At 40.4% G+C, this 12,390-nt stretch overlaps 1 protein-coding gene across 1 annotated transcript in view; it reads left to right on the top strand.

Moving 5' to 3' along the window:
* The window catches only part of LOC105279865 (histone demethylase UTY), a 62,373-nt gene that overhangs the window by 2,879 nt on the left and 47,104 nt on the right, over positions 1-12,390 (top strand). The gene's annotated exons all lie outside the window — the stretch shown is intronic.

Genomic DNA, 12,390 nt, shown 5'->3' with positions numbered 1-12,390 from the left:
AACCAAAATCAAACAGTTAAATAGAAATTATTCTCTACTTTAATCGAAAGTAAAAACTGCGAAAGACCTAACCCAACCCAACCGCGTTTTTTATTTAAAATCGGGAAGGTCGTCTGTAGTATACTTAATTACCAAATTATCTTTTTATTTGCCAATGAGCATCATTTAATAAACAAAGAAATACAGTGTCCGAAGTGTAATAGCAATTTGGAAATTAACACAAGTAATCTTACATTTCGCTGCTATAAAGTATACTATGAACAAAATAAGCATAAAATGCGTGTGAAAAAACACCTCGCATGCTCGGTCAGTGTACGCTACGCCCGTAGATTGCCGGTGTGACAGATTTCCTAACCTCGAAACTGTCACTTTTCAGCACGTAATAACTTTTTTTCTACTTGAGAGCGACGATTTTCCTTCTCGCAATCGTGTTTTAGGACCAAAATATACATTTTTACCAAGTTTGAAGGAAATCGGAGAGGAAGGAGCTCTCCTTCACAATTACCCTGCTTTTATGTATGTAATATCTAATATTATGTGATCTGTATTTTTTTATTTAAAGTTGCATTATGCACGGTCGGTAACTTCTTTCTGATGTGATAAATTGTGTTTTGTATGTTTCATTTACAACTATTTCATGTTACGTTTACTTATTTAAGTGACATCAATTAAGGGGATCCTGGAGTCGTCTGTATTACCGGCGGAATTGGTCGATCTTACTGTACTAATTACTCTTTAATGATTGTATAGAATGAAAAATCCTTCTCCACGATTAAAGTATACAAAGAAATATACCGAGCGAAACTCGACTTTATGTTAAAAACGACAAAAAAAATTTACAGTTTTATTATCGGCTTATTGTGACGTCACCTCGTACATTAATGTTCTTAATATAAATGTTTTGCAGTTTGTGTGGCCAAAATTCGATAATCGCAAGGACGGAACAAAATGAAAGAATATGGGGAAGCTTTTAGAAATGAGTTTAGAAGCCTAGTGTAAAAGTAATTAGTGCAGAAAGATTCGTGATCATTTCGTGCCTACGTATGCCTGTGAAATCGTGGCTGAATAAAAAATCGTGATTTTTTTTCCGTTTGAAAAGTTAAGTCCTGCTTTTCACATTACATTATTGTGTGTACTTTCATCGTGGAAAAGGATTTTTCATTCTGTGAATTCAATAAAAAGAAAATGCAGGAAAATCACCGATTCCGCCGGTAATTCAGACGCCGCGACGGAGTTCACTGGCCACTCCAGGATCCTCTTAACATCAACATGAAGGAAATGTATTCTTATCTTCTTTGAATGCATTGTTGGTAAAGTAAAGCATTTGTAGTGTTTCGGTGTATCGTCGAGTTACGATAGATGTCGCTACCGCGAAATGTAAGCGGCGCTTCGTCGATCGAGCCGTTGAGGTGCCTACGTGCCAAACGGTAGTGCAGCCATGGCGGCCTTCGCGGTTGGTGGAGGGGAGGGAACGGGACGGAACGAGCGATAATAGGCCAAATATGCACGTCTCTCGTGGAGCTGAAATAGAATTTTAGAAGCGCCGAAGAAACTCTCACCACTACGACTAGGCCCTTCGTGTAAACAGGTTGCGGCGATGAATTTATTTATCGAATTCTACCTACTTCGAAATTTCGATCTTATCGTGCTTGATACGCTTGCGACCCGAAATTCGCGAGAGAATACATACATGGAAATAGGACACAGCTTGCATATTTGATCTGTAGATATTGCATGATTGTTTAGGATCAACGTAACTCGCTGATTCGACGAGAAAGTAAATTTGATTGAAAGCACTGGAAAATGTGCAAACTGAATTAATGAAATAAATTTGTAATATGCTGTTACATATTACAAAATTATTACATTTTATATATGCAATAAAATTATTAAAATATGTCGAAATATATTTTCGCGCAGTAATGGTATAATTGAATTTATTATTGCAATAATGCAACGTTGTACAATGCAGAGTAACGGTTTTTAATTTACTTCTTCGTACACGATACACGCCGATCATACTGATTTCCTTTTCTTTTCCTTTGTTCGCCGCATTCCGCGCGGCTCGCACACGCGCGCGCGCCGCTCGAATTTGTAAATTGGGTCGGTCGCTTAACTACTTCTAATTGCCGACGCGCTAAAAATAACCCGCGATTTACCCGGAAGATCGCGCGCGCGATACCGGACATCACCCCGCGTGCACTCGTGCGTACTCGTCGTTTTCCGCCGTAATCACACATGTCGGGGTTAAGAGTTCGCGTATTGAATACGCGTGTTTCCCCGATAAGCGAACGCGTTATTGTTGTTTTGCCGATAAAACACGATAAAGTAATATCTCCATTAAGATGTAACCTCATCAGTGGAAAGACGAGCATAGTAACAGCATGAAATATCTTGAAATTTTAATATTTATTCAAGGTTAACTTGTATCTTTATTATAACTGCTTTTTTTAAACTGCTAACTGTAATGCCATTATTGTATCCAATATTTCAATTAATTACCCGTTAACGCTCAGATTATTATCACGATATCAAAATTAAAAACACGGTTTACGTAGTTTCTTATTTAGAGATAATCTCTCGGTCAAATTATTCAAAATCTCGGTATATTACATGTTTTTAACAATGATTAAAATTAAACACATCAATTTAAAGTGAGACTAAAGTTTTATTCGGACGAATAATTTCAATATGATCGAATGCAACGCGCGAATAAAATAAAATTTCGATATGAAGGCATCGACAACGGCTAACATCGCTAGTTGCACCCAGGGCCTTGAAATTCTCGAGCGAGGCGGCCGGTGCTCGGATCGCTGTAGGGATAAGAATCGCGTTGCGGTTGACCGGTGTGGATGTGCTACGAGCGGTGTAGAGCACACAGGGTCGCCGAACACGTGCACGCGTGGAAAGAGAGAGAGAGAGAGAAAGTAAGAGAGAAGAAAGAGAGAGGAGCAGAGGCCGCCGTAAAATCGATCGTCCGCCGCTCTGCTACCGCGACGCATCTTTATGCGTCGCGCGTGACCCAGCGGCACTCCGCCATGGCGGACGCACGGATGGAGTGCCGTCCCGCTCCCGAAAAGCTGTGCAACGCGCCTGGGGCTGAAATCCCCCCCCTTCCGTTCTTCGAACGCAGTCCTTTCTCTCTCCTCCGTTCCCCTCTTCTCCTTTCTCTCTCTGCCTTTCTATAGGTGTTATCCGCACGCTCATTGTCGAAAATTCACCCTCACCACTTCCCCAAATTCGTTACCTGAAATTTGAGAGAACGTGGAGTCAAGCGCGGAAATCGTTTTACAAATATTAATTTTATTAATTTCTGTAAGTTTACTCGTTGATTAAAAGCGATATTTTCCGGGAAAATATTACAGTTGTCATGGATATATTGTATCATTTTTATTTTTCTTATAATTTATATTACATTATTACATTGTTACATTATATTAAAATAGGATCATGAATAGAATGTGAATATAGGAGTACACATGGGAAGCAGAATAGATGCGGCACGTGAATCACCTTTGGGGAGATGCTGCGTCTCAGTTTGATCCCCAGGGGTGAGAGGAAACAAAAACGCCCGCTAGCAAAAGGGTTGCGTCATATGTACACCGTGAGAGACACATTTCTCTCGACGATATATATTTCAACTTAAGCTGTCTGCAGTTTAATGACATATTTTCTGATGCACATTTTAAATTAAAATCCTGAAAATTTCAGAAAAAATCATTACATGTATAGATCGTTTCTCGAATCAATATGCTTAGTTTGTGATTTTACTATTATTTGTTTTTCTAATTTTCTACAATTATTCCTAATATATATCGAGAGAAGAATAAATTCTTGAATAATTAGATAATAATAATAAATATATAGGTTGGAACAATTTCTTATTACCAGAAATATATTTTTATTATCCTCATTCATGTGCTAAAAGGGTTCCAGATATCTATCGAAATTATTTAATCAAATTTTCATAAAGTCGTAAAAAGCATCTTATTATCTATGCACGTATATTCTATTTGTAATTGTAGATGTTTTATAGGTTGTACCAAAATTTAATCACCTCAAAATGGTCCATTATCGTTTTTTTGCGCGCGAACTCTCAGCTCGCATCGATGGACGCTAAAAATAGGAGAGAATAATCGATAGGGTGGAGGGCAACGGGGGCGTGATAGTGACTAATTACCAATTCAAACGATCCCGTTACGAAGTCTGGCCAGTCATCGGCTATCGCCTACGAATGTGCATTCAATTCTCTCTCAACCCTTCCGTTCGTCCGTCCGTCCGTTCGGCCGGCCGGCTGGTCGGCTGATGGGGGGCGGCGAGCACAAAGCGCAATTTTATTTACGAACATTAAACACATGTACGTATGTATGCGCGCGCGAATGCGTTTTGGGATAAAGAGACCGGGTACAAAGCCCCCAAGAAAAGTGCTTCAGTGTGACACAATAGCAAATTCATTACCGAGGGAGGGAGGATATTGCCGGGAACCAACCCTTTTGCCATAGTTTCTCGTCAATCGAAATACGAGGTGCGTTCGCACTGTCCGAAAATTTTATTTTCACGCGTTAGTGCTCAACTTTAAAACGTAGCACCCTTCCAAAAAAAGAAAACCATTGACGAGTGTCATAACTTTCATTAATTTTTCAACACCAGATTTTTACACGGTTTTTCTTCTTTTGTTGTTTTATTTTACGCCATTCAGTCATAACTTTGGATTATCATGGTATATTATTTAATTATTGACAGCTTCTATCAATTTTATTGAATTTTGCTAATATGAGGTTCATCTCTATTAATATTCCAAAATGTTACCCTACTCTTTTAACTTACATACATATAACTTTGTATTATAATGAATAAAAATGTGATAGATAGAGATGCAAGATAATAGATTTCTTCGCTTTTTCTTCTTCGTCTTTAGAATTGCACATTTTGCTTTATTTTTATTCTGGAAAATTAATATAGCTAATATAGTGAAATAATACAATATTTCCACTTTGACAAAATAATTATGAATTATATGGATTTTCTGTGATGTTGGAAGTTAAACTTTTTGGTAGGATGCCAAAAAAGTTGCACGGTGCTGCATAGTTTTTGTTCACCGCAGCACAAAGTTAAAATTTAATACTCAAGTAAAATAGAGTTTTCGAATCGTGAGAACATTAGAGCTGTACGGAAAACCTGATGGTGTCGAAAGCGTAACAAGCTTACAGTACTTGTTTAAAGTCATGTGACAATGGACTTTCATTTACCCGGACCTCCATTATCCGCATGTTCTCCGTTACTTGAATATTCTATTATTCGTGCATATTATTATTTCAATGGAGAATATCTTATTGCAGAATATTTCTTCTTTTTATTGAATCTTGATTCAAAGCTTTTTTTTAAGCCTGAACGTGCCTCTTGACCTCGACAGTATTTGTGGCATTAAAGGGCTTTGAAGTACAATACCTATTTCGAGATAAAATCTTCTATATTCTATATAAATCTATATACACGGAGAGAATTCTGCTGGAAGATGTTAGCATTTATGTGTAAATTGAAAAGGTATTTAATAATCTTTAGTTGAGCTACAATAGACGTGTAAAATCACAACAATTGCGAGAAGATAAATTTTTTGTACATACGTGAACTTTGACGTTGTCAAGTTGAAAACGTATCTGAATAAAATGTCGATTCATTGCCGATTAATATTTATACATATATTGAGAAAAAGAGAGTTTGGTACAATATTTTAGACTGGAATATTTCAGTCGCATTGACACAGACATGACGCATTATTCGATAATAATTCTTTTTATGTATGTTTGCTTGATATTATCGAGAAAACTTTGTCACGAACAAAAAGCGTCGGTGTTTCCAACCAAATTCTCGGACCCATGACCCTTTTTATCACCATCAGTGTGCATAGGACACGCGCTTTTAAGATTCGGCGACCCAGTTCGGCGTGTCGCGTTATCGAGGATGTTTTTTCATTCGACACAGAATGTATTTAGCTTTGTGGTTCCATGCGATGTGTTTTTTTCACGTGGTTTCCGTGCTGTCTATGCCGCGGGCTACGCGAGCACCAGGTTGAACGGACGGGTTGTGCACCCCGCAGCGAGAGTGCAGGGCGAGGTGCAAGGTGCATGCGAGCTCTGACCCAGATCGCGCGGTCGATATTCCCTGGCCCAGATCCGCTTCCTGAGATTAATATTTTTTCCACGCAAACCCGACGACGACGACGGCAACGATTGATCGCCGTCATTGTTGCGCCACGCACGAGATTCCGCCTAGGCTTCTCTATTTATTACCTTCGCACCGCCCTGTGGTGAACTTCGAGTAGCATTCTGCGGCTACTGTTGACACCAAGTGAAAAATATCAATTGTAATTTTATGATTAAAATTCGATATTTTTTGTTTGGTCGATAAGAATGATCATTATTTGAGACATCAATCATTGTTGCGTTAATAGCATGTTAAAATTTCGTTATTCAAGTTAGAACTTAGGGATACTAGGGAAATAACGCAAGCATCGACACAGTGCCTTGAATACATTTAATTGATAGATGACGACGACGATGGCGATGACGACGACGAGGATGACGGCGAATCGCTTCGCAGCGGCGGCGTTCGTCACTTCGCGCGTTGTTTGGCGAGGTCATGGTCAGGCAGCGTGCTGAAACCGAGAGTCAACAAACTCTGGCGTCGGCTCGCTGGCGAGCGAACGAACGAACGAACGACTAGCCAGCCATCCGACCGGACAGTTAACCAACCCACCAAACGCAACCCCGACCACAGAGGCTGGACCTTCGGTCGGGCCCGTCTACCAGTAGCGGATTTCGCTCGTATCTTTCTTTCTCTTTCCCTTCCCTCCCCTCGCTTCTTCCCCGTAATCCGCGGCGCATCTAAAAATAATCCGCGATCATTATTTATAGCACGGCTCTGTTGCGTGACGACTCCTCGCGACAGGTTCCCTGATTCATCGACGGTTCGACGAAACACGGACGATGACTTTCGAGGGGAAACGCGATCAGCCTCAGAAATTTTAGATTCTGAAGCGTTAACCGTATTTATTACTCTTTTGATGATTGAGAGTGTAACAAGTAAAAATAACTAATTGCATCAACGTCGATTTAATTGAAAAAGGAAAAGGATATCGGATTTTTCAAACGATAGTCAATGTATAAATGATCAAGATGTGTCTGCGGTTTAGTCAAACGCTTCAAATGTTTTGGAATACTTTCTACCATTTTTTCTTCTTTTAAGCAAAAAGAAGGAAAGTGTTTTAGAGCACCTGGAGCATCAACTGGCTCGCAGGCTGCGTTCGAGACCCGAAAACATCCAACTTCAGGAGGCAGGAGTGACGCGGGATTATGCGTGCATAACTAAAGCCGGCCGGGCAAGCACACGGGTTTATCGACATTGTAACCCGTGACGTCGACGGCGGTGAGCATCGCTCGGGACTCTCCCGTCCGCGTTCGCGAGTCCGTGACGTCGGCGGGCCGCGAGCGGTCGAACGAATCATCGCGCTCCACGTCATTGCCTGCCTCCGCTGGCCGCGCACTCGCTCGCTCGCTCGCTCCCATTGGTTTCGTATCTCGCGCGCGCGTCGGAGACAGCGGCGAGTCACGTGACGTCATGACTCGAAGCTGGGAACGACGCCGCGCGCGCGGAGGTGAATGACCCCGCGGACCGAGTTCAATACACCACGACGACCATATGAAGAGAGAGAGAGAGAGCGAGAGAGCGAAAAAGAGACAAAGATGCGGATCGCGAGAGTCCACGACGACGACGAGTTCCTTCGTCGTTGTTTGTAATGTTTCGCTCCTACCTTCCTTCCCGTGGAAGGAAGGAGCCCTCTACCGCGCCTCTCCTCTCCTGCCAGCTTGTTCTCCTCCTCTTCCTCTGCGCGTCACGCGCGCGAAGCGCGGCGACTCGCGGTAGCAATCAAGATGAATCGACTTTAATCAAATTTCTGTTTTAATACATTTTCTTTACATTATCAAAGATTTACGTAAAGTAGTAAAGATTCAGGTTCTATATTTTGATATTTTCGATAATCGTTACTTGTTAACATCTATAATTGAAAACAGTATAACTTGTAATGATTTCAAATATTTTCTTGTCTAATGTATTTTTAATCGATTGTAACTGTACTGAATATTGAAATTTGAATATTGAAATTTGATAATAATTAAGAAATATTTTATTTTAGTCTTTGAACTTTGTTGATCTTAAGTAGCTTATAGCTGACAATGGTGTGCGTTTTATATAATAGTCATAGAAAATATCTAAAGCTTTATATTATAAAAATTTTGTACAGACTTCTTTCGCGGAATATTCCGTGCGGTTCGCAGTTTCTAGTTTCTACAGACTACATCATGTAATCGATCTGCTTTTATTTCGGTGCATCTCGTTTCAATTGGTCTGTTTTTCTGCATTTAGCCGAGGAAGTTAAAATTAGTCGACGCGACGTAGCATTACATACACGTGGAAGTCACTGACTTCAACGAACTGAGCTTTCTTCGATTCGTGTTAAAAAAATTCACTCTGCGCTCCAAACGTGGAATTACGAAAAAAAACATATGAACCTAATTTTATCTTATAATTTCATTAAATTTACAAAGTTACTTAACATTGAAAACATTAATTTTTTGAGAGCTACAGTTATAAACAATTTTCATCAAACCATTACTATTTTTATTCTTTATGAAATCGTAAATATTAATACTAGTATACAAAAAGATTTATGCTACTAAAATTATTTCACTTTTTATGAAACTTGTATTTACAAAACGGATTATTAATAGATGAAAAAAGTGCAACAAATGATTCAACGCGAGAAAGTGCGGGGAATAAACTCAGCACCTTATCAACCATGATTTATCGCAAATCTATTGCGATTTTTGCGTTATTTGAAACTTTCGTTCAAAAAATGAAAGGTGACTCGGCTTTTATTTACAATATCGATTACTGACTGATGATTCATGGAAAAAAGGAGATAATGAGCATCTGGCATCTAAGTACAATCTAAGTACAATAATTTATAAATCTATTATGAGAGAACGATCTCTCGTTGCGAATCTGTGTGTCTGCCACGCGCAAGTGCATCCGGGCAAAGCCCCTGCTGCGCGATTTATACGCGATCATTTCTAACGGATGACGTGAAAGCACGCTGCTGGCACGAGAGTTGCGCGGGACGGTAAGGTGCACCTTGCAAAACGAGGTGCGTGCCGCCACCGCTCTGCCGCACCGCGGCCACGTGGTTTGGCATCTGATAAGGCCAACGGGAACTTACCACCTAGGCCAAGTTTGCCCGACACTTAACTCCTCGCGGGTTATCGATATATGAACCTTTAACGTAATCGAGCTTGCCTTAACCCCGAGATCTCTCGTGCTCGTTTTCACTGCTGCACTGATGGAATAAAGTGTCCGATCAGTTATTTTGCATTATAATCTAAGGGATTAGAAAGATATAGAAATAATTTAAAAGATAGAAAATATAACACACACATATAACTCTACTTCTTTTTTAAGTTATCGATAATAGATTAAGGGATAAAGTTGCAGATAACTTCTTGTTTCATCGGTTTGGCGCGATCGCGCGGACTATCGACGTAGCCGACGTCAATCAATTCGGCTGAAAGTAACAGCGTTTCCGCGCGTAAAAGTGAATTAACGAGTGCGCGACCGCTCTTCTCGTATTGTATTTCAAGGGCGATGTGCGGTGGATGGGGTAAGGCGCATGGTTGCCCACATCTTGAACGTTTGTCATAAACGGTGTTTCGATAACGAACCGATTCTAAGAGCTTATTTTTAAACCGTATTAAATCTTAATTTCAAATTGCTATAATAAATTTTGATGTTTTTTAAATATACAACTTTTTATCTCTAGGTCACATAGCTCTCTAAAAGTTAACGCTTTCCATTGCATGGTAGCACGTAATTCACATTCTCTCTCGAAGATATGGATTTAAGTTTGAAAATAAACACTTTAGCAGATTTTTGCTGTTCCAGTTTCCGTAAATTTCTATAAATCTTTTGGCAGATTGGTAGGATTAGCTCGTAAAGAGGCACAGCGTGATTCTTGGCATACGTAATTAAATAAGCGGATGTTAGAAAGAATTTAATTCCGTCACGAAACCGCCGACAAATAAAAGAGGAAAAGAAATGGGGAAAACGGTCGAAACGAGATTGCAAGCTCTGCGCATGTGTATTTTGGTAACGAACCCCTCGCTTGCGGAATTTACATCTTTTCTTTCGCGAACGCGAACGCGGTTTAATTCTCGCGATGTTTCCGAGCGCTGCTTCTTGAAAAATTCAATTTCTTTCGATATGGACCTGTCTCTATGCGCATAAATTTGCAGTTATGTTCAAAACAGTTACGTGATATGTATAATAATATTTATCGTTCATTATAATATTCTTTGTTTTTTTCGCGGCAGCTTTTTATGTTAAACAGTGAGAATTTGAAACGCGCAATCGATGTGAAAGTCAATTTTATGACAAAGCTGTCAGTCGCGCGGTTTTAGAGTGCAATCTAGATAAATTTAAAAAATATATAAAATGTTTTATTTGTTTTAAACCCCGTTGTTATGAAAATAAATTAGCATCATCTTGAAAACATGTTTACATGATAAATCCATGATTACTGAATCTGCTTTTCTTATTGAATAAAAAGGTTCCATATATTCCACTATTTATGGAATATAAATCTTAATATATACGAAATCTTTGATTATATACGATCATATACGAAAAACAAAAATGTAATGTTGTACACTCTTAGTGCAATAATAAACAAGTCAATTTTCCTTATGCAACTACAGTTACATAAGTATAGGATCAATTTTATTACACAAAGTAACGTGTAGGTTTTACATCCAATTTGCATCATTCATTAATATGTCAATGCTTACACGATGCAGTTAAACGCTGTTCTTTATTAATCGGTTCGCGTCGCTCGGCATGCGAGACAGGTGCACTTTTTTCTTCTGCAGACGTAACGTTCTTCATCATTCGCGCTATTTATAAGCATGGGATTAGCGTTAAGTTCGCGAGTGGAGTAACCGCGTAAGCGCGTTTACGCTCGCGTTTTTATATAATTAACCTTCGTGGCGTTATTTGCCGCTCGTGGCGGCGCGGTGTATTGCACTCCCGCCGCTTACGCGATAACCGGCTTCTCGCTCGGATAACGGGTCCTTACGCAGCCGCCGCCGCATTAATTCATCGCTTGCTGTGAATCGTCGGCTGCATCCTGACAACAATCGACTTCCTCCGTGCGACTCTCCGCACGCCCCGTATTTATTTATTTTCCTTGCTGAATAATTAGGACGCCTGATATCGCGATCAAGCACACGGATACTCGAGTATTCATGTCGAGTATTTTTGTAGATATTTCATTCGCTCTTACGTATAATGCCGTTTTATGCTGAATTATTTCTACGATTTTCCGTGTTGTCATCCACACGTGCCAAGATCGGATGAAATTCGATCCTAGCGGGTATAAATATTTGAGAATAGCAAAATAGAGAGAGAGAGAGAGAGAGAGATAGCACATTTGAATACTGGGGCATATTTAAATAATTTAAATATCCTTTATATACTGTGATAGAAAGTTGTCCATTGGTGAGTTTCATTTCATGGCATAAATGTCACTCTCGATAAACGCGAGGGATGATTGAAAGCTTTCCGTTCCGCCGCATGATATGTGCAAATTGTTCGACCACCTTCCATGACAATGGACAGCGATGAACCTCTTTTCTGAGTAATCGGATATCGATGAGAGTTCTCGCGATGAGTGTCGTCGGAGGGAGGAAAAAATTTTGAGAATCACTGCGTGCCGCGGGTCTCCACGACGGCGACTTGCCGCCGCGTCGTGCAACAAGAGAAACGAAACCGGAAACTGCCGTCGTGTGTGTATTTTGGTAACGAAGGTTCCGGTAACAGAGGACGGGGAGGGGTGCAAGGGGGCGGGAGGTCAAGAAGGAGCCACCGAATCTTTGAGCCGTCGTGAAATTTCGTAGCGGTTCGTCGCTGCAGGGGTGGAATTGGATGTACGGTCGCGAGAGAAGAGGAGCGAACGTGCGTGTCAGACGTATAATCAGACGATTACGCTCACGTAATGATAGGTCCGAGTTCTCCGAGTAAGTCGATTCGCCGCCGATACCTCCCCCGACTATGTCTAATACGTGGTCTATGGGAAATTTTTGTGCTCGCAAAAAATACGCCCGCGCGGCTTCGCCCGACAGCTCCGATTGCGGTCCGACTATTTCGGTTGCTCTTTTTGCTTTTCCGAATCCTGACCGTTTTTGGAGGCAATCGAGGACGCTTAATTGGAGCTATCGGCTCTTACATAAAACGAACTACATATCTTTCACTCGTCTTTCAGGAACATTTACGAAATATTAT

This window comes from Ooceraea biroi, chromosome 7 (genome assembly GCF_003672135.1).
Source record: "Ooceraea biroi isolate clonal line C1 chromosome 7, Obir_v5.4, whole genome shotgun sequence".
Classification (NCBI taxonomy): Eukaryota; Metazoa; Arthropoda; class Insecta; order Hymenoptera; family Formicidae; genus Ooceraea; species Ooceraea biroi.
This window is presented reverse-complemented; position numbering and strand designations above follow the sequence as displayed.